Here is a 23,734-nt window from a genome sequence, read left to right as displayed (position 1 = left end):
TCAATTGCGCAACCTAATAGCTAAGCTGCAAAGATAAATCTAAATGAAATCACAAGAGAGAGAGAGAGAGAGAGAGAGAGAGAGAGAGAGAGAGAGAGAGAGAGAGAGAGAGAGAGAGGAGGGGGCGGTGAGTGGAATTGAGAGGAGAGAACTAACTTAAACGAGATCAAATATATCTACTAGATATGGAATAAATTAAGGGAAAAAAAGTTGCCTCCAGCTCAGTAACAACAGGCGATTTCCTTCCCTTTACAGAGACAATGTTAAACAACCCAAAGAATAAGTAAGCATACAAACGCAAACTTCGGCCGTCAATGGAGGCTACGAACTTTGTCTGACAGCCAAAATAGACTCCTGGCGACTAGAGTTGCTCCGCCCAGTCTTGTAAGGCGGAAGAGACTCGTACGGAGCCTTTTTTGACTGACACCGTCTCCTGACTTTACTTGTTGCAATAATTCCTTTGTAATAAAACTAGGCTAAGAAAATAGTTATCATTTTAAATAGTTTAAAATATAGACTGTTATACGTAATATCCTCTAAAATCTACAGTAAACTATTAACAATTCCTGGCTAAGCAAACGGTTTTCCTCTTAGGCAATGATTAATAATTTCATTCTGTGAGATTCACTCTATCAAAACGTATAATAATGACGAAATCCTAAAAACCCGTGGCCGGAAAATTAAATGTGTCAACATTAAGCTGTAACAGCAAACAATTCACAGGAATGCACAGGGATAGGCGACAAGGCCGAATCAATCAAAACATCAATTTGAAAAAGTCAGCCAATTACACTTTCCGAAATTGCTCAGAATCACATGTTTGCGCGCAACGATTTTCAAGCTTTGTAGGTCAGAGCGAGACCTTCTCATCAATAATTACCACGAGGAAGCGAAATTACGTGTTGTACAGACCACCGATTTTTAATGACGCTGCGCCAACCCATCCCACGTGCATCGATTTCCTTTGAGAATTCGATTATTCGACTTGACTGGGTCCTGAAGTTTCCAAAGGATACCTCGGAAGTACGGAAGAATGTCCACAGTACTAACAAAATGTAAATATTTGGACATGATTTTCATCATATTAACTCATTTTCATTTGAGAAAATGCCAGTGCAGTCCTTCCTTCCATCGAGAGGCCGATTTCAAAAGTCATTCATTATTTACATTAAAAGAACAGGAAGTACGTACGGATATGTTAGTCATATATACACATATACACAATGGAGAGAGAGAGAGAGCGAGAGAGCGAGAGAGAGAGAGAGAGAGAGAGAGAGAGAGAGAGAGAGAGAGAGAGAGAGAATCCTGCATCTTTTAATGGACACAGGCAATTCTATAATGTAGGATCAGAGACACTCATTCGCCACGTTTTTTTTTTTTTTTTTTTTTTTGCGATGGCTGTGTTAGTTTTTACAATTTATAAAAAAATAAAAAATAAAGATAAATATAAACGGAAACCGGAGATATATGCGTCTTCCAGCATGAGAAGTTTAACTTCCTGTGAGAACTTCCACACCGACTGATCAAAGCTTGAAGAAAGGTCTATAGACCTTGGCTTGAAGATGAGGGATTCACGTCCATCGCGTAATAAAACTTAAAATTCTATAAATGCAAATGTGCAAATGTACTTGTAAAAGATTAAGTCTGATTTTGCAAAATATTATAAGAGCTCTTTTAAGGTCCCAATACAGGAAGAATAAAAGGAAAACTGAAGCTCTACAGGAGGGATTTGGGATCACCACCCCATCGACCCATTGCTAAAAACACATATACATATAAACACACGTACATACCTACATATACAGACAGACACAAACATATATACTATATATATATATATATATATATATATATATAGTATATATATATATATACACAGACAATTTGTGACATATACCGTTACGTTTTTTAAATTCATAAATATAGTTTAATATCCAATTCACTATACCTCGGGAATACCTTACGCCCAAGGGAAATTATAAATAATAAGTGCTTCGTCACCAGTGGGATTTGAAACAGTAGCTGGTTTAGAATCAGTGAGGTACATATATAAATGTATTTATATATGTGTTTTTATACACAGAGACAAGCACGCATAATATATACGTGTATATATAGATATATATATATATATATATATATATATATATATATATATATATATATTATTTGTACGGATTTTTCACACAAGGTAAGTTAGTGATAACCTTAATTCTTTGTATCCCTTAAGTGGCGGAGTTGAACACTCCATGTCCTTCTCCACCATCGCTGCAACCCACAGTAGTGGAATAAATATCAGCTACATAATCCACCGCTAAGGGGCCAACGGATTCACTTTGGAGCTTTTAGGAAACAGGTCTAAGCACCAGTCTCCTTTTAAATACCGATCTCAGAAGTTTCGCTGGCAAGGTAAGACTGATAAGAAATGTAAATTATATACAAATAAATAAATATATATATACAAATAAATAAATATATATATATATATATATATATATATATATATATATACATATATATATAATAATATATATATATACATATATACACACACACACACACTTATTTATATATATTATTATATATATATATATATATATACTATATATATATATATATATATATCTATATATGTGCGTGCGTGTGAGTTTGTAGCATCTCAGAATAACACAAGTATTTCTCTATGTTGACCACTCCATATTAATCATTTGACTATAGGAAATAACTGTTTTCTTTGTAATTTGCCTTCAAGTTCAGAAAGAACAAAGACGTCGTGTTCTAAAGCGGGTCGCAGACGACGAAACAATGAGCGTACCATAACAAAGAATTGCTATTATTAGTAAGGGATGATACTTATCGTCTTCATGGGAGTTCTCAATAGTCGTTTCGTCCATTATAATCCATGACGACATGACGCAGTTTAAAACCAGACACATGATGGGTTTCACTGCAGTTTTGACACGGTTTTATAGAAGCAATTTTCTTATTGTCAAATTAATATCTGCTTGTTCCATCAAGAAATCATAATTTTTCTGACAAAGAATAGATGCACATATGAACAATGGTAACTTGGATTGGATATTTCAAGCTAGCTGGATTAGTAATGTTATGATCTCTTGCCTATTCCTTTGCTCTTACGTACACATAAAACTTCTGAAATAAGAAATAAGAAGACAACTAAAAACACCAATTCAAAACCAGAGATACCAAAAGGCACGTAACATATGATTTAAAAATGCTACTGAGGAAAATTAACAAGAAATGCATCCACTGAGGTTTTAAACATATTTCACATAGGATTCAGAGGAAATATCATTGATGATACCAATGTCTGCAACTTTACAGATTCACATCTCAGGAGGCAATTATATTTCCGGCACCACAAATGGTAACCCTAAATGGCTCAAAACTTATGAGAACTGCAAAGCCCGGAACCTCATCGAAAAATAATTTCTAACGTTGCTAAACCCATTAACTTGCTAAAGATATTCAAGTTTGACTATGATTAAGCAGTTTCTTCGAATTTCAAATACACCATTTTTCCATAAACAAGTTACGCAGCATTTCTCGCAGCTTCATCATAATTATCTACAAAGACTGAATGGTTGGCAATCGAATCTATTCCCGACAAATTCCCACATTCTTAAATTTGTTTAAAGATTCCTAAATCATATGATTTCTTTTGTATTCCACCACTCCTTTAATGTACGAAGATTTCTGCCCATTTCTGTGAAAAGATTCTGCCATGTTTTCATAATCTGATCAATCGCAAAATTCTATCTCGTCGCCTCATTACTTTTCCTGGTCCTTTTGTTCTCTCGTATCACGTTCTTTTATTCCTGCCCTCTTTTCTCATCATTTCTATCTCATTAAGCTTCACATTCTTTCTCCAACAGTCTTTGATAGACTTTTCGCATTACGGAGTTTTGCTGTACTCAATTCCCACTAACCTATTGTCCTTTCTACTCTTTTTTCATAATATGCAGTTAAGATTATTTTAGATTTTCTCCTTTCCTCTTCCTCGTATATATTAAAAAATTCTTGCACGTAATAATATATATATATATATATATATATATATATATATATATATATAATATATATATATATATATATATATATATATATATCTTTATATATAATATATATAATACATATATATACATACATACATAAGCACACATACATACAGAAGGAGCCTCTCTGAGCATCCCCAATTCTGATATTTATGAAAGGTATCCCGATCACATATTCATTTCCATAAAATCAATCAAACACCATAGGACACAGTATCCACTTTCCATTAAGTTCTGTAATTGGTTTCTCGTTATATAAAAAAAAAACGTGTTCCCCTCCTCCCTGTACTTGCATAAAAGAAGATAAAACCAGTTTCTGAATGTAGCGAGTCCTATGAGTCATATGAATAGTGGCTGCAATTCCACTAGTAAAGAACGAGATAGGTTCTGGCAACCCTTAACCAGCAGGTTAGAAGTTATCTTAAAATAAATGTATACATTCAGTGCACGGTTTACTACAAATAAAGAAGACCATCCTAAAATATTTGCGATATACCATCAACAACTCAAAGAGAAGACCTTAAGAAAAAAAGGCAGCTAAATGTATGAAATATGAAAGCAATAAAAGAAACACGAGCCGGAGAATACTCCTCTGATCGCTCAGAAAAGTGGGACGTCGAATCTTCAAGTCTCTTTTCTTGATTCCCTCCCTCACAACGAAAAAACAAGACAAGAGAACCCCTGGAACATCACAGAAAATGAAGCGCTGTCTTTAAACAAATGACTAAAAGCTCATGGCAAACATCACTCAAAGAGACCAAAAGCGTCTAATTTGAGTTAAAATTATTTTCATGCAAATACTCCCATCTATTAGAAATACATTCTCTTTACATGCTATTTCGATATTTAATAAACAAAAACGAGAGAGAGAGAGAGAGAGAGAGAGAGAGAGAGAGAGAGAGAGACGCCGCTACAAATGAATTACAATGAGATTCAGGGCTTCTGTAACACGGTTTTTTGGCAATAACTTTTTATCTATGCATTTCATAGATATAACGCTTATTCAGAATGCACATTATATCTACACATAAATTTTGACTGTATTCTGCATTACGTAGGTTGAATAAATTTGGTACTTATAATGTAAAAGTGACTTTTTTTTGAAGACGGGCCAACTTACTCAAAGATAAGGTTTCGAACGCACTCGTTACGTGACTTATAACAGCATTTCTTCCCTCTTTCTCGATGGATGATTGGCTATACGTAACGAAGGCTATACCTCTGGCAACAATGACAAAAATTTAAATACAAGCACAGCAGTACACCTTTATGGACTCTGAATCCTCTCCACTGATAATTGTCATAATGAACAAACCAACAAAATATGTTAATAAATACAAAAACACTTCGATTATTAGTCTAACTCCCAAAATAAGTGTCCTAAGAAATTATAATCTACTTTATAGGTCACAATCAGATTGACAAGATGTAGGGAATAATTGGTAATTTTCAAAGACATAGTAGACAAGCAATTGCTTGATTATCAAACTGCTGTATCCAATTCAAGCATTTTTATTAATCGGCTCTACTATTTTCTTTGCCTAAAAAAAAAAAAAAAAAAAAAAAAAAAAAAAAAAAAAAAGACGGTATTTTAGCTTTAAACCTTCACCAATAATTATCGTCAGAATGATGACTTCATGAGGTTCCACCCACTTTGGCCTCGTTATAATTCAGGATAACACTGAAGGCTATCATGGACGTTGTTGTATTAGAAAATCTAACTTCTGGCTATAAAAACTCATTTCTCGAGTAGTTGTAAGAAGTGTTAAATGATCCTCAGGGAGCCCAGCAGTTGGCCTAAACGTTTAATTCATGTATATTGCTGCTATTACTAAATTTGCGGCACTACTGCTACAGTAGTATTACTACGCTAGCACAGATACCCCACCCACATTTATGTATCGTTCCGCCATTCATAAGTCTTTATATTCAACATGGTCGTACAGACTAAAGAAGAAGAAAAAAAATTATATCGGATGATCCGTTGGTCTGCTGGGGATTTTAGCACATATAAAGCTTGTATTTATTTTGGATAAAAATCTTATTTTAACAAAAATAGTTAAATAAAGACTGTTTACATACAATCTCTCTCTTTCTCTCTCCCTCTTGGTGGCATAGTGAATAGTTAATGGAAATGCTCAAAATTCTGAATGACATTACAAGTATTATAATCACGTTACGCTAAATACAAATCAGACCATAAACATTGGATTTAAACTAGAAACTGACTAAATACCTATTCAGGCTATAGTTAGTATGGTCACGGGCTTTCACTTGACTGTATAAAGTTGCAAGTCGTAAGACAAATGCAGTTTTACAACCACGGGGACAATTCCAAATCCTGTTAGCCATTCTTGACTACTATGGGTTTCAGAGCCGATGGAATAAGGTGAATGGGTTTCTGTCTGGTGGATGGGCGGGGCAACATTTCGTAAAACGATGTTTACCTTGCTTACGTAATGAATGTTTTTCGACTCTTGGCTCGCAATCATTGGCCATGGCGTCGGCTAAATCCTTTTTACTCTATAAAAACTAAAACTATCGGGTTTAGGTAATTGATAATGCTGACAAAATTTGTGTGTAGTTGTAAAATATACATATGTCAACTTTCAGCTACATCCGACGCTTTGATAAGGAGCAAAATCCAAAAAACCGTGTTACAGAGGCCCTGGATTTCATAGTAGTATATATATATTAGGAAAAATGTCAACAACACTGAAAAAAGAATTAATAATAGTATAAAACAAACAAATATGCTCTCCGATCAGGGACTGCGTTTCACATTAAAAACTTTGTCGTTCGCAAGTTATAATTAAAACTAACCCGTGCAAACTTTTGTCAAGAAGTTTAGGGATTGGTAGAAACTATGCGGTCAGAGTTATAAAGTTATTAAATAGACTGTTCTGCTTTTTTGGAGTAGACGGTTTTCCTGTCGACTACCTAAGGAAGGAATTGGTAGAGAAAGAAGGAAATACAGATTTCAAATTCATTAACAGACAGCTTTAAATTTAAATTGACACTAGGAATCTACAAGTTTTCTGTGAGGGCAAAGGATATTTGATTCATAATGGTTTATTTGTGAAACTGGCCTGCAATATAACATTGAAATTTATATAATTCCTAATCCTTCCTAATATGAATGTATAGTTATGTAACTACAACAAAACATTGAATAGGGAAACGACAGTAAGGGATATCTGATCATGTTCAATAGCGTAACCAAACAAGATTCTAATGTTCTTTCGTGGATGAATGAATGTCTCCCAAGATCCGGTTTCCCCTTATCTAAGCAATCAACTCCTACACTCATGTCAAAGCCTCGTCTGTCCAATATTCGTAAACATTTTAGAGCTAATCTTGCCCTATTGTCAGCATCAATACAATAATACATTGAGGAATGTACCATCTTTGTTCACGTCATTGCTGTCAGATCCAGATTCTATCTGATTCGCGTAATGGGGTCTTCCAATGATGGAAGAAATTGAGTTTTTCAATACACGATGAAAAAAAAAAAACACGTAGAAAGTTTCATACTCCTAGACATCTAGACCTTTAAATCCAGGTTTATCTTGTCTTACATCTTTCTCCTTTACTGTGAATGTTTCCATTTATCTAATTAATTCTTCACATGTTTTCCTTATAAATGATTTTCTAAATTCTGATCCTTCTTTCTTTCTCGAGTGCGACGAAAAACGTTCATATCCTATTATCGTATTCCTGCTATTGTCTTTTAAAACTTTCCCTCATTACGTAAATTGGCTTGTCGTTAAATAAAATCTCGTTCAAATGACGTCTTTTGTTTCGATTTCTTACGCCTTATGTTTCGATTTCTTAGGGTATTTATTTACATTTTATATTCGCCTTTATCATGCACGTCGGCTTTTTTTTTTTTTAATGCAGTTTTGTTCCTTCTTTTTTCATCTCTACTAGCCCGCGGGTGTCATACTAACTCAAACGAAGCAAGTTCCTAGAATTAAGAGATCTTCGTAATGTGCAAGAGGAAATTGTCAGCAACCTTAGAGAGCACTGGTTTAATGAAGTTTGAAATTATTTTTGTGATGACTAGTTATAAAACGCTTGCAAAAGGTATAGCATTGCATAACTCGGACTATAGCATCAGACACTATGTAGAAAACGAAAATGGTAATATGCAAAGTTTGGAAAAAAGACATAGATATATTTCAAAAAGTAACAGGAATAGCTTGCATTGATAATTTCCGCCCTATTTACAATTGACAATCAAGTTCACCTTATCCCAGAGAGTACCTCTTTCGATGCCTTGCAATATGAAATTAATCTTTAAACACGAGCATAGCTTTAGAAAAGATATGGAGTCATCCGCTATTGTCTCAGCTCCGTTCCATATCACAGTAGCGTGCATCGCTTGAAGAGACACGGCTGCTCCAGCCAAAGGCAGGATGCAGCGCATTAAGATGTGTTGAGGATGTGTGTCCGGTGCCTGATTAGCGGATGCACAACCCACAGGAGAAATAGGAGCGCTCGCATCGAAACGATACCTACTTACGTGTGTAGCATTCTTTACTAAACCTCAAATAATGTCCCCTCCCCCCCCTTTTTTTTTTTTTTCCTTTCTTTTTTACCCCTCCAACTCTCTTCCACTTTCGGAGCTGTGGTATATCTTTCACCCCAACCCCCACCTCTCTCTCTCTCTCTCTCTCTCCTCTCTCTCTCTCTCTCTCTCTCTTATTAGAACACAACCTGGAAAATTTACTTGTCAAGATGTTGAATGTATTGCAGAAATAAGACAGGCAAATTCTAATTCTGTGATTATGTATAAAACAAAAATTTTTCGTTCGCTGCTTCACATAAACAAAAACATAAAAACACAGAGGAAAAGTAAACATGTGCAATGTACTATGATCCATTGAAACACGTTATATTTGAAAATAATGAAAGAAAATGGTTTTATCCAACGATTTAGTAATAAAAACGTAAAAAGAAAAACAAATCAGTCATATAACTGGATATGCATTTCACAATTTTTGATCTTACAGTTTTCTGTTGTTGATTAACATTCAAAGCCTTTTCTTCCAGCTCTCTCTCTCTCTCTCTCTCCTCTCTCTCTCTCTCTCTCTCTCGATCAGGAGACGAATGAGATACTCTAATATTTCCTTTCCACGTTTGCCGTTAATAGCTAGTTTCAATCGCTTGAGAAAATCTAGCGCCCCCCTTCTTTTACCTCATTATTTCTTCGTCTGAATTGCAAAAAAAGCCACGTACCCATTTCTCATAAGTAATAAATACTTTAATTCAGGATCTATGAGACTGCTTATGCATGCACTATTTCTTTCTGGGGTAATTACCGTCGTCATCAGCCTAACTATTGTTTTGTGTGGAAATGTAAGTTTTCTGCAATATGAGATAAAGAAATAAGCATTATAAATTACCATCTTATTTGCAATAAGAATGAAAGAAATATCCGATTCAGAATTTTTTTTTTTACATGTGATGTGCCAGCATTGAAATACTTTCATCATACACCATAGAAATTTACATTCATTTTCCAATCTGTTTATCCCTTTTCTACAGCGAAACCTATTAAACGTCAATCATTATTTTCTACTTATTCTATGCATAACTGTTTTATCGTCTTACTATTAATTTTATTAAACAGCCTTCCTCTTTTCCCGACACTGCAATATTCGCTAGTTAAGAAAACGGCTTTACGACGGCTGTTGACCTTTCGGGAAAAGTCAGCAGTGGTTGATGACCTACGATGGCAAACAAAAGAACTTGTACAATAAATCTACCTTTGTGCAAAGCAACACCGTTTATTTAAATGACAGAAAGCAATCAGACTTTTGCACGTGGTGAGAAAGCCCTTGGGACTATTATGTATTTCTTCTCCCTTTGAATGTCGTTTGAATTCCCCTTTGAATGTCGTTTGAATTCTTTCCACAGAGTAAAGTATACTCTTCAGAAATAACTTGACCCCAAAGACACTTCGAAGCAGCGTTCGTTTCCGTAAAGTATATCGAGTAAGATTTATTTGTATGTGCTGAATTATTTACGGATCAATGTACGTACTTACTTTTCAATTGTATCTCTTTCATAAGTTGCACGTGTAGAGAAGATATAAATCTAACAGCGATTAACAGAAAATATATTCTTTATTCTTTCTTGTTTCTAATTTGAGAAATAAGAGAAAGGCAGAAGTTAAAGTGGATTTGTTTTTAAGGCAGTTCCGGGACAAAAGAAAAGAAAATTTTAACTTATGCCAGAAAAACGTTGTCTTACAGCATTAGTATATGAAAAATTAATGTTAACGTGTCACAGAAAAAATCTGTTGCTTTCTAAGAGAGAGAGAGAGAGAGAGAGAGAGAGAGAGAGAGAGAGAGAGAGAGAGAGAGAGAATCTACTAGATACTAACATTACGTGCAAGGTTCAGAGTAAATTCACCGACAAGTCTGTGAACTTTGGAGTTGGAAAGTTTTGTAAGCTATCAAAAGTTTTGAAGAATCGGTCACAGGTTATTTTACCTTAGAATGGCCAGACAGTTATAATCTATTTGTACCTCAATTGCTTTTGGCAAATGTTCGGGTAATAGTTAAATAACAAAGCAGGGTCGTTTGGAAAAACTTAAAAGATGATTATGAATTAAGGAGCAAAATAAAAACAGGGAGCTTCTGACATCGACAGTGAACATGATATGATTTTTGAGTAACTCAAGATATGCATGAAATTTTAATTGAGAATTCATTCATTTGATAAGGTTCTTTAGTTAACACTTCACTTTTTCCGAAGCATTCCCGAGCTCAATGGTTAATAAAAACTACTTCTGCCATGTTTCAAGTTACAACAATAACCTGCTATCAAGTATTTTGTTTTATTTCCTTTCATTTTTCAATGATAATTTATTTATTCTCATACATGCCTTTTTATATATATATCTCTGTGAATCTGCGTCTGCTATTTAATAATCCTTTTCTTCGTGTGACCTTCCAGACATTCCTTAATTTCTCTGATCTTCCAAACGATTAGAATTTAGAACTATCCGCATTATTTAAAAAATGTAACTTGGACCATTCTAAAGTGGGCTTAATTACTTTGCTTGAAAAGTTTCAAGGACAATCATATCATTCTTGAAATGTTATGTATGGGATGCAATCGTATCAGATCACATTTTTATCTGCTAGGGTTCAGATCAGCAAGAGAAATGACGGAGTACTGCAATAACTGGCATCCGCGGCGTAGTTTATGGAAGAGGGGCACTGAAATGGGAGCTCCCATCACCATCAAGCAACAATATCCCTACCTTCAGTCCTCCATTAGGGAATTTGTCAAAATTTGTCCGTTTTTACACAAACTTAGTCATCCAATCAAGGGTCGTGAAATTCAAAGGGAGGTTGCACAAGACCTATTTATAGTTCTGAGATAAGGACAAGTCCTCAGTATACGCAACTTTCACAGTCAAGATAAAAACTTAGGCCACTGCATTTTCCGAATGTCTGAGAAGGGAAAAACATTATAATATCTCACTGGCAAGACCAAGTTAGAGTCTATGAAAACAAAAATGAAACTTTTGAAAGCAGCGTATAATGTTTAAAAAAGAAATTTGTACACGCATGCGAATGAAAATTACGATATAAAATGATGATAAAAAGTTAATATTATTTAAGTAATAAAAATTTTAATTTTAATTTGATTAACCGTAGATTCCAGACTTGGGAGAGTCTTTAAAACTTAGTATTGAAGCTTTACTAAAAGTAGAGGAAAAGACCCCATTATAGATCCAATTGTTCAAGCCCCGACCCCCGCCCCCCACCCCCCAAGGGGGTGGCTACCCCCCTCCCCCCTCCGGATTGGTCTGTACGTACAGTGAGGCCTAAAAAGGGGCGGGGCAACCCCCAAAAACCACCCAAAGGGGCGTGGCCACCCCGACCCAATATAGATCCACGTGTCTGGGGGTGTGGCCACCCCGACACCATATAGACTCCAGATATTCTGGGGGCGTGGCCACCCCGACCCAAATGACCCATTTTTGTTATATAAGCTCATGTACGGTAATGAGCTCATAATTGACTCCATATGTCTATAAAGTTCATGTAACATAATGAGCTCATAATTGACTCATTTGTCTTACAAGCTCAGGTACGACATGAGCTCATATTAGGGGGGGCGTGGCCTCCCCTAACCCAATCGACTACACTTTTCTACCCCTGTGACGTCACATAACTATAATGGATAAAAACCATCTTTCAACCCTCACTATTCTGGGGGGCGTGGCCACCCCTGAACCCCAAATTGCTCCTTGTCTTACAAGCCTCATGCTACGTACATGGGCTCATATTACGGGGGGCGTGGCTCTCCCCTAACCCCAAATCGACTCCACTTTGACCCTGTGAACCGGTTTCCCATAACTATAAAGGAATAAAACTCTTTCAAACCTCCACTATTCTGGGGGGGCGGGACCACCCCGACCCCCAACATAATTGACTCATTTGTATAACAAGCTCATGTACGTACATGAAGCTCATATTCGGGGGGCGTGGCCTCCCTAAAACCCCAAATCGACTCACCTTCACCCCCTGTGACGTCACGTAACGCTCGGGAATAAAAACCGACATTTTCAAGCCCTCACCCCAAATTGACACTCCACCCTTTCCTACCCTGTGACGTCAAGTAACTCTCCGGGAAATAAAAACCAACATTTCAACCCCTACCCAATTGACTCACTATTCGTACCCTGTGGACGTCACGTAACTCTTGGGAATAAAACCATTTCTTTCAAACACCTGACCCAAAATTGACTCACGTTTCCTACCCCCGTGACCGTCACGTAACTCTACGGGAATAAAAACCAACATTAAACCCCTCACCCCAAATGACTCCACTATTCTACCACTGTGACAGTCACGTAACTTCTCGAGAATAAAACCCTTCTTTCAACCCCGACCCCAAATTGGCTCCACTTCCTACCCTGCTGACTTCCGTAAACCTCCCGGGAATAAAAACCAACATTTCAACCCCTCACCCAAATTGACTCCACGATGCGAACCTGTGACGTCAATACTCTCTGGGAATAAAACCATTCTTTCAAACCCCTGACCCCAAATGGACTCCACCTTCCCGTATCACCCTGTGACGTCACGTAACTCTCAGGGAATAAAAACAACATTTCAACCCCCACCCAAATTGACTCAATTTTACTACCCCTGTGATGTCCGTAACTCACGGGAATAAACTGACCACACCCCGACCCCAAAAGGACTCAGTTCACTGTTTTTTGCAGACTCAGTCCCCTTTAATTGTTTGCAAGTAAAACCGGGACGTTTACTCATCCTCCTCCTAATAAAATCTCTAAATTTTATATATGCACATTGCAAAATACTCTACTCCCTCCAGTCCCTCCCTCCCTCCCTCCCTCTCCATCTCTCTCTCAGCCGTTACATTTTGCTTTTATATAGATATACACAGCTGCTAGATATTCAGGTTAATGATAAAAGGGATATTTGGCGACGACTTCATCACATGTTGATATCTCCCCCAATAACCATATCAGAGTCAATGTATCTGATGATGATTCACGGAACACACACACACAACTTATGAAGAAACGAGACCTTATCGCCATATTTGCCAATGACTTCACCCCAACGTGAAATTTTTATTTTTCATAGAATTTAGAGTCATAATCTAGGTGGAACACAAGGACAAAAGTACACATTTCAATTTTGGTATTTATTAACCGAGTTTGAAAGAGGGTTGGAAAAATCAAATTACAGACTGGAATTGTTAATTTATATTTATAAACCAATCCTAAATACAGGGAATGAATTTAATATTCCATAAAATACATACTTAGAAAAAAAACTGTCCAAAACGAACGCAATTCATATCGCATTCGCTTTTTCAAAAAAACAATAATTCAACGAACATTACTACGGCTACTATTATATTTTCTAACCTGTTCTTCACATCAAGCCCTAGTATATAACCACAAACATCTTTCTCCCAGCCACTTTCCGACTGTGTATCGAGACGCGACGTTTCATCTAAAAACATCAAGCTTTTAAAAGTTGCAACAGTTTTCTTTATAAACTTCCACACACCTTTCCTCCAACAGGATATAAATTCTGTTTCATTATAGCAACGCAGCATATTTTACCATTTTGCTCATTTCATCATTGAATTAGTAACACAGGTAACTATTGATCAACCAAGTCGTATTAACCAGTCCGCTCTGACCGATGCCACGGGCAGGAAAGAAACATAGTTTGACATAGTCATACGATATTAAATAATTCTTTCCTTCAATTTCTTGACCGAAGAAAAAAAGGGATTGAACCATCTGTTTTGGTATCTCTGCCCAAACGATCGGCTGATCTCATCTTTGCATAAGCAACGTTCTTTGCGCGTATTCATTATCTTTCAATGGGGGGCACCAATACGTATAGTTAATAAGGTAGCTAGGGTGGGGTAGATCAACTTCTTCGCGACTATCCCAAAGAGTGATATTTTTCAGGTCTTTTCACAAGTGCGGACCCTTCAATACCCCTATAACGAAGAAAAGGCATATGAGCACCAGTGGAAAAATATCGAAAACCTGCCAATCTGCAATGGATAGCTCGATATGCGTCCGCCACAACACCGTAATCCTGCATGCACACAGGTTAGTGGCCACTACTAAACATATATTCCTCTTCCTGAATTATTTTCGACAAGTCCTGAAAAACTAAATTGGAAGAGGAGGCTGATGAAGCCATGGCGAGAGTTCAGTCTTGATGTGACAATCCTTCAAGGAGATACTGAACTCGAAAGCCGCTACAAGACCCCTTTATCACAATCACTGATTACAAAATCCTGTTGGACGAAGCATCAAGCCTCTCCCAGCAATGATTCAGACTACACGAAAAACAAGGTATTATCATTCCCTCACGCCAAAGGTCATCCACACATGACTCATTTTTCAAAATCAGTATCACTCCAGTCATGTTTCTCGCAGCCACAATAAACAAGGCTTATCATTTCCTCACGACATAAGGGCCGTCCCACCCACACCCACACACCAACACACACACACAATGAACTAATATATAAAACTTCCACACATCTTTCCTCCAATGGAGATAAATTTATCGTACAAGGCAGTGGAACTTCATATTTGGAATCAATACTTCAGCGAAACACCATATGTCCAAGATTATTACTTCCCAACCGACACCATAAATACAAGACAGGGAAAATTGATGTTATCCTACCAAAAGGTATAGAGTAAGTGCACCACGACCTCCGTCCCTACAAGTATCTCTCTTGACCGAAAACGGCATTCCCTCCGTCATATCAAGTAAGTAGCATATAAAACACTTTCCATTTACTTGAAACATATAGTATAGTAAATATTAAAAACAGCATTAAGATTCATCTGTATCTGGAATAGATATTCGTATAAAATAATGTACCCGTTGAAAGAACGGAATATATAAAACAGTCATTATGCCTCCCTTTCAGATATGGGAAATAAACTAGAGTAGTGAATGTTCAGACGACGAAGTAGCCACTCAAGTCAGACACCCATTACTATTTGGTGTTGGAGCCCCACCAAACTCATTATTAGGAAGGTGAAAAGGGTCCCCATGACTGAAGCAGGAGAAGAAGAAGACGTAGCAGAGAAGAGCAAACAACTACCTACTGGCAGCCCACAACAGTGCAAACCCCCGACCCACACTCGCCAACACCCATACTGAAGGAAACGAGCAAACCCGGTGAAGGTATGTAAAACGATGTGTTATATATTTATTAATAATAGTTACTGATGAATAGAAACACGCACTCTTTTTCTCTGTTTCACGTTTTTCGTCAACAGCATTATGGACTAGTTAAAAAAACACTCTATATATTTTCATAAGGATTTAGTGACCACATAAAGAGTTTACAAATTCAATACACTAATCGCTGTTCAGCCGTCTCAAGCACGCATCCCATATAACTTTCCAAGTGTATCCTTATTTACCTGAATATGCCGAAAAACGTTTAAGAGGAAACGACTAGACGTCTTAGCAGTTTAACACCGGACGTCAGGGCGAAGTCTCACAGCTATCCTGAAATAAGTAAAAAAGTTACGTGAGTGAAGGTGTATGATACAATATAGAATATATCCTTAATAGAAGTGTAAATGGAGTAATATAAAAAATCAAAGAAAAATAGCATGTACCTTAGTTGTTCAAGAGGCGGAGGGACATTCCTTGTACGTAATAGCACGTTGATGACACCCGACCTCCAAATGTGAAACATTTAAACTCTTTTCAAATATTTAAATAATATCCCGTATCCTTTATCATTACCTCCCAAAACGATCCCCGTGAATGGAATACATTTGTATAAGTGATAATACTGCTTTCCACAACGGGATCAAGCAACGATACAAAAAAACTAACGTAAAGGCGCCACTTGTACGTTTATCGGGTGTATTTGTTTTTATGAGGCGATTAGAGGTTATATTCGGGAATGCGACGATATAAATTTAGAGAAGTCATTCGAATAAACTTTTGGATTTATACCGTAACATCAAAAAAGAAGATTTATATTTCTAGGTGATGTTTCCACGTAAAAACATACCCAATGACCAACAATATTAATATCAGTAGACGAAGATAATGTATTAGATATAAAAACTAAAGTTTAATTCTACTTAGGCAATGTCAAAATCCTACTTTCATCCGAAGCGAACACACATAAATATTTAACCGGTCCCCGATGTTGAACCTTTTAAATTATTTCATTCTTTTGTACCATCCATTAACCCTAACAGCACACTGAATAACCCTATCCGCCATCCACCGTTAAAAATACCCTTGGTATCCCCAAAAAAAAAGTAAAATAATGCAAGGGGCTAGGCAGTAGCCCGTACCGCCTGATTCGATATTGCCGCAGGATCTGCCGAAAATTTCCATGGCATGAATCTCAACATCTTCCACCCCAAAAAATTAAAGCAGTAAATAGCTCTTACCATTTTAACAAGATCATAAGTGATCAGGAATTATCACCGCACCCCATACTTTTCTGCGTCGTGATATAATTGCATGAGGTATTAGGGAAAATACATTGAATATATATACCGGATTCCTCATTAACGTAATATGTATATCATGTAATCGAAAGATTGAAAAATATGGACTATTTGGTCGCGTAATCACCTGAAACTGTTCCATATCAATCTGGCCATGGGATTTTTTCAGGGATACACACGTTAAAAGGCTGATCAATTAAAATCGAATTTCATTTGCCCATAAACGTATTGTATTGTTATAAAGTCTTATCAAAATATATTGTATAGGATTTTAATGCTAATCTCGCTTCATTAAAGCCGACATGGCGTTATAATGTGGGGTACCTCTATCGATCCATATTTAGCTTTTCTATAATTCAGCACATTTAAATGTACGTCTGTTGGGGGCGCCATAACCCAGTATTATTCGATAATTCGAGTCTAAGTCCTCAAATCCAACACGAATCAGTAAATACATGTCATAGTCGCTAATCACAAAAGAAGTGGAAAAATATGTATGCACGCCCACTCGTGTTAATGTCACCCATAACTTTCGTCTCCCACCTGCTGGTTTGACCGAAGGTATTGGCAGTAAATTGCCGAGATACCCCGTGTGTTACATGATAGAGTCATCGTATAAAAATCACGCCCGGACGGCGGTAGGTAATGCAGAGGGGTTTTTATCATTTTCAACATTTTGATATATGATTGATAGTTAAAGACCGGACAGGATTTTCCACCAACTTTTCATTCAAGAAAACGGGAAGCGGATTATAAATAATTTATTACCTAATAACATTAACGACAGGACACATGGACATCATCCGCTAATTGCACGTGGTGTCCTATCTATTGTGATATATAATTCTTAAAGCTATACTTGACCAAATCTAAGAAAGAACTGCCCACCACCATTAACGCGAAATTCTATATATTTCTCAGATAGAACTTGATTTATGGACATATTACAGTGTATAAAATCAGTTCTTCCTTTTATATAATTGAAGTGTCAATAATTCTCCGTCTATTAAACCTTCGGGAACAAATTCTGAGATACCGCAATATACGATGAAAACAGGAACTGATTACCAGTTCCGGGTAGGTAGGAAACTACGCTAGCATGTTTTGTTTATATAATTTTAGATGAAGGGTTAGTAGACTAGAACGATTGCGTACCGCCGAATGTCAATTGATTGAATGAGTTACAAAAGATAGTACACGTCCTTATATATTACTCATAGATTTAAACTCGTGTGGGCCCTTCTCTTCCTCCGTTTTTTCTATCCTCCCACACCGCAACCGTCTAACTAATCGTTCACTGTTTTCTATCCGTCTGTACTCCTTCTCCCTTCCAGTACCGCTTAAAATTCGTGTCCAGTAGTTTGAGGGACCTTATCCATGCGTTTTAGAGATTCCTTTAAGGTTTAACGCTGTTTACAATATCAGATAACACAGATCTACCGAATTAATTAAACTGAAGTTTCGCGGCAATTAAATAGAAAAAGGAAGCCTTTCCGTGCAACTCCCCTTATGGCCGAAAAAAAAACGCTTCCCCTTCTGCGGCCGGGATAGAAAACGAGAAAATATCATCAAATCCCGCTCCCTCCTTAATAAAGGGTCTGATAAAAATAGTTTTTTAAATTCCGCCTCTGAAGGATAGGCGCGAATAACACCTCTCATTTACGGGTTATTATCTCCCAAACAATTAAGGAACTTGATTAGCAAGTTTAGTTCACTCGAGGGTGTTGACTATCAGAATAAGGAATGCCAATGGTGAACATCGAATTAATACGCACTATTCATCTAATTTCCTCTAGGTTTTATACGGAGCAGGCAAGTAACACTCGAGTCTTGAGTGAAATGTAAAAGGTGACATTTGATTCCGTGTGATTAAGAATAGGAAATCTGATCCAGATGTTCGTGTTTCAACAATTGTAGACGTTAGGTATTCTTTTCCTGTCTTGACCATGCTAAAGTAAACGCCCAATATATTTATAGCTCTCCCGCCAAAAATCGTCTGTTGAAACTATATCCGTATTCACATAATATAATATACCCCACAATTATAAGGTATGTGAGAAATCAAGGAAATGTGTCAGTCAGTTCACGCCCGCCAATATTTCTAACGGTATAGTACTTCAATATGAAAACCTAAAATTTGCGGCTGTTCCGCTAACTTTGACGATTTAGACTTTTAACGTCCCCCGTTCTCAATTTCTCTCTCTTGATACGTGGTATAGAATTCCCTTAAATCTTATCCAATGACATATACCGTTACTATTAAAATAAATTTAGGAAATTATCACAGTAATAAACTTTCAATAATCATACAACGTCCTTATTAAGAGCTCTCACGAGTCTCTTCATATCCCCCGCTAACAGTGAATATCTAGGTCATACAATTCGTATGCCTACACGTTTATGACGCTCGTAATAAATTCGAGAGTGATAAATCACTTTGGATTAATATAGCGTAATAACCCCTGGAACATGATCGAAGCTAAACCTACTTCATAATCACCCACCATTAGGTATAATATAGGTGTATGTAATCTATTGGCAAATTTCGAAGGTGTATTTTGGTATACGTGTATAACAGCGGGAGGACTGCTCAAATATTATGGTGTGTTCACCAAGCCATGTCGGTGTAAATACTATGAGGGTATATGTCACGTATGGTATTTATAAGAAAAAGTTCGATCTTAACGATAGCGTTTATCTAGGTCTTATATGCAGAATGCCACATAGAACCCCATTTCAGTAAACATTATTCTTTCACCGTTCTGATCCGAGCCATCGATAGTAAGGGTAATCCAATACGTCAATGGCATAAATGTTTATAAATGGCATTATGCGGACTTTACCACATGCCACATCCTAACGTGAAAGCCAGTCTAAGAGATTACCAATTTATCAACCAAGATGGTTAGGTTGAACCGATACCGAATACAGGTAAACTATCAAAGCCTTGCTGGACTATATTTCTACCGTGTATGAGGCTCAACGCACCAGAACTGTAGATTAAATCCCTACCTTTTCATTAAAACCAAACATATTAGCTGCTTCCCAGCACTAGTTAATTCGTAATCGGAATCAATCATATCAACTTGGGCCGCTCCTGCACGATATGTGAATGTCATTCTCTCGTGTCATCATTCCATGAGAATAAACCATCCCTGCGGACAGCTCCGCGGAAATGCTGCACCGTAACATTCAATAATTGTTCAATAATTTGAGTTATTAAACGCCTAGTCTGCCAGTCATATCACCACCCAACAAACCCGAAATGGACTTATAAATATTACGTATAACGCGTTTCCCATCGGAAATCGTTATAGATCGCGTTTAAATTGCAACAGTAAAACAACGTCTCGGGTTTAATAGCGTAATATAATTCGGGAGAAGACTCCCACTAGCCCACTCATTTATTCCACTCCTTTCGGATAATGACATAGGGGGACGGTAACCTATGGTAAAAAAATTTACACGCCCGATTTTCTGGAAATGACCGATACAAGCATTGCTAATTTTTTTTTTTCCCCCCAGTATATGATGTGATCGATACACATGTGACTTAGACTGTATGGACTAAACACTGGGCATATGGTTTATATATATGTTTACATCAAAAACTCCACGTTCATGTTATGGCACCACCATATTAACTTAAATTTGTTATCACACAGACTGTTCACGTCATTAAAGGAAAATGTCCAAGCCTCTAACCGCAGATGAATCATTCTCACCACCCTCCGCATCCAGGTAAAATATTATTATATTATTATTATTATTATTATTACATTATTTATTATTATTATTATATTTCTTATTATTATTATTGCGGTTTTTGCAGTGTTATTCTTATTTATTATTATTATTATATCATACACGTACTCAGGTGCTTATTTTAAACTTATCTTTACAGAATCATTCGCTGAAGACTTCCCATTAGATGAAGATTTGATGGGGAGTAATAATCATAATGAAGCATCGCGCGTATTGGTGGAGGTGTAGAAACCAGAATGGGAATCTCACTCACGAGGGAAAGAACGCGAGGTATAAAGGTAGTGAGTAACCATTCATTTATGCGGCGCAGATAGGGTCACACATGACGTGGCAATGAAGTTAAGTATAGCATAGACCGATTACGCGAAGATGTGCACAGTAACTTCCATGAAAGAGGTATTCGCTCGGCTATGCTATATTGTGCGTTATATCACCAGCGTTGAGGATGCTAGGCGACATGAATGAAAAAAGTGCTTTTTATGTCTGTACTACACCCACCCTCACTCGATGACTCAGATCTAGTGACTCCCTGGAGGGGGGCTATGGAGGTATACGCTAATAACTTGGAAGAGAGACTCAACGTACTGCGGGTTCTCGGGTTGGTGATGACCTCGCTGGATAGGTTTCAGGGTGTTGAACTCATATCACGCGACGTTGAGTTAGTGAATATTAATAACTTCCAAGGTGGTAATCCCAAGGGATGTCCGCGGTAGTAGTGATCAGGTTATCAATATTCAGTCCGGGTACAACTGTGTCGTTACAGCGTAGAATTGCGCGTACGTTGTCTCCGGGATAACCCTCCCACAAGTATTAACAACCTCCCTCTGTCTTAATGAGGCGGATGGGGACGGGGACATTTAATATCAAACACTCTGCCAGCATATGCGCTGAACCATGACTCTTTCAAAACATAGGAAAATGGGGAATAACCTCAACATATATCATGTATAAATTATGTGAATTAGTCATGGGGAAACAGCAGAAAAACATTGGACGGTACATCTGGCGAGGAAAGGTGGTAACCCCCAAAAGCCTCATTGGTCACGTTGTTATTAATCACTGACGACCACGTCGCGTTGAATAAGGATATGTTGGCATCGTGAAGAAGTTCCGACAAGGATTCAAGCAGGGCGGGGGAATTGAGCACGGGGTGGTATGTGTTACAATTGTTTGATCTTGGGTTAAATAGTTCCCACCATTCCGTGAGGCACACACACAGCCTTGCTCACTGCTCGAGACACTGTGATAACCCAGAAACACGGCAAATTTAAAAACAGTTTACTAAAGTTAAAGCTCTGATCCAATCTTGCACATGGCTTCCTGGATTCTTGAGGCGTATAATATTCAACGAAACCGGAGGAAGACGACCAAGAAAAGTATCTCGGCAGAAAGGCATTCGATTTACTGCTACGTGATCGTTGACGGTAGAACGGGAATATTGTACCCATGGACTAAGTCACCCGGAGAGAAATGCGTGATGATGGTTTGCAGAAACATGAACCGGGACTGAGGCGTTATAGCTGTGAAGAATGCGGGTTATATCCTTACCATATGACTCCTGAATCCCCATAAGTTGAAGAGGGAGCACTCATTGCGAAGGATGTAACGTCGAATTCAAGGCTGGAGTGGAAGTCACGAAAATGCGACATCACGCTATTGTGCACGGGACAACGTTGTGTGTGCGCGTGTCAACAGTGTAATTGAATATGCAATTACAGGAGCCACTTTAACAGTGTTTGTACACAATTTTGTTATATGACATCGCCCTGGTCTTGAAGAGGCGGGGGCTCAGCATGATTTCTTGACATTCTGAAAACGCGAGGGTAGTAAATTTTACTCGGCCAGATCGGCAATCTGAGATTCGTGGATAGCAACAACGTGCTTAGGGGGACCCTTTATAGTCTCGCCTCGAGTCAATAATCAAACAGAAAGGTTCCCTCGAAATCGAAGCGTCAGTTGTTAAGTCCCAGTATTCTCGCGGTTGTCTCGAGTTAGTTTTGGTACGGGTAAAACAGTAAACCCTTATGATTATGTGCCGGATGTTCAACTATCCATGAGAAAAGCCCGGCATCCCTTATCGAGAGTGTTTCGATTCGGAAACCTTACGGAGAAGAAAACCCCTTTCAAGCGGGGGCTATGCACACGTGGTCAGGTTGGAACGACGCTAATTGCACCAATCTTCAGATACACCATTTTAGTAATGTGTGTGAATGGATGTGGGATATTAGCCGACGTTTATTTAGCTTTGGAGGAGGATCTGCCATGGCGCCAATTCGGACTAGACCCGCCCGTTACCTGAACTTCTACCTCTTCTTCATCGATGCTTTCCTATACTCCTCTAAAATCGTCTCCCCCCATTTCGAATGGTGAACTCATCAATTCATTTGTATTTTAAAAAAAACATCCGCGGCGGTTTTTGTAGTCTAGTCGAAGCATGCGTAGCTAATATCAGCGTTAATCCAGTTTTAGGGTCGGGATGATCCTCAATCGGATATAATTATAGTGATTTCACCAGTTTGTATCCACAGGTTATGATAAATACCAAATTGCCCTTGGGTGGAAATAACTGAACTTTCCCCTGTCGAATTAGAAAGTTTTTGCGCCTAGCGATATTACCGCCATTGATTCCACAGGTGAATACGGTTATTCATACTGCTCGATCCAAACCAGGTTAGAGGGATGTTGCCTACAAACGGATGATCTCCCTTCGCTTCATCACATGAATGGACTCACCAGATCTATCGCCTATAGTAAAAACTGAGAATAAGTTCAAGGTGAAGCTTACCCAAGAAAAATGTCAAGTGACGGGTACGATTTACCCTATGGTAATCATTGATCCGTCTTCCCTTCTTACAAACGTTGA

The sequence above is a fragment of the Macrobrachium nipponense genome, chromosome 35, assembly GCF_015104395.2.
Source record: "Macrobrachium nipponense isolate FS-2020 chromosome 35, ASM1510439v2, whole genome shotgun sequence".
Taxonomy (NCBI): Eukaryota; Metazoa; Arthropoda; class Malacostraca; order Decapoda; family Palaemonidae; genus Macrobrachium; species Macrobrachium nipponense.
This window is presented reverse-complemented; position numbering follows the sequence as displayed.